We start from the raw sequence: 1,205 nt of genomic DNA on the forward strand, positions 1-1,205 counted from the left end.
AATAAAATTAATGAAAAATAAAGAGCCATCCACTCAGCCAGCCATGAAGCTAGGAGCACTGTGAAGACTCAAAATAACAACAAAGAAGGAGCAGCAGCAGCTGGCCACTCTCCTTTTCTTGTCTTGGGTTTGTTGTGTTTTCATCTTTCTCTTTTGGCCAAAAACCAGCTGCAGCCTTATTCTTGAGGGAATAAAATTGTACAGTCCGTCAGACTCTTCCTGAAGCGACAAGCAGGAACTGGCTACAGCCTAACACCACAACCACAGAGCGGATTTCTTTTATGCAAGAGAGTGCTAAAGCCATTGTGCGTGCGTATGTCCAGCAAACCTGTTGCATACCAGTTGTGCTGTGAAAAAGTGCGGTCAGTCCAGGATCATTCAGTTTTTCCCATGCCCCCTCCCAGTTCTTCTGGCCAGCGATGTGTCTGGAAGGAGTCAGAGGCCCAACTGCTGTTTTCCCACCGACATGGAAAGCGGGCTTCCTGTGCTGGGCAGTCTGCGTGTGCGAGAACTGCTCCGTGTGCCCCAGGCGTTGCAGGTTGGGTTTCTCCTCCTGGGAAGGAGCAAGGCGAGGGCGCTTGGGCCGCGAACGCCGTGTTGTCTTTCAAAGCCTCCCTGCTCCCTGGGCCCGGATGGGAGCAGCAGAAGGGATAGCAACAGCTTCTCTCTGTCTGCCATTCGCCTCCCTGTGTGAAGTTGTGTGTATGTGTGTGCGCGCGTGTTCGTCTCTCGTGGAAACGGACTGCAACACCAGTAAGGATCTTCCACTCTGACCTCTTGCTCCCTCTGGTTTTTAAAGGCTTCTCTGACTCGGAAACAAAACTAAGCAGATAAGAAGGGAAACGTTTGGATGGGAATATATTTGAAACAGCCATCAGCTGCTTTCCCTGCACCCTCCTTATTACCTGTTGGACTTAGGCAATAACGTGGTTTACTGCCTTGCCCTGGTGCCGTCTGTGTAATCCTGCAGCAAGGTTATCATGATCTGTTGAATTTACAGTGTGTGTCACTGAGCCAAGCGTACATCTAAAGGATATGAATTTTCTATCTGCCTAACAACTAGCACATTCCCTCTGGTCTTCAATACTGTTAGACAAAGGATTTTCTGTTTGGGTTTTTTTGCCCCCAGGGAACAACTTTTTAAAAGAATATCAATCAAATCTGTTTAACATTCTGAGGTTTCCTTTTCCTGTATCCAGAAAACT

Source organism: Tauraco erythrolophus, chromosome 19 (assembly GCF_009769465.1).
Source record: "Tauraco erythrolophus isolate bTauEry1 chromosome 19, bTauEry1.pri, whole genome shotgun sequence".
Classification (NCBI taxonomy): domain Eukaryota; kingdom Metazoa; phylum Chordata; class Aves; order Musophagiformes; family Musophagidae; genus Tauraco; species Tauraco erythrolophus.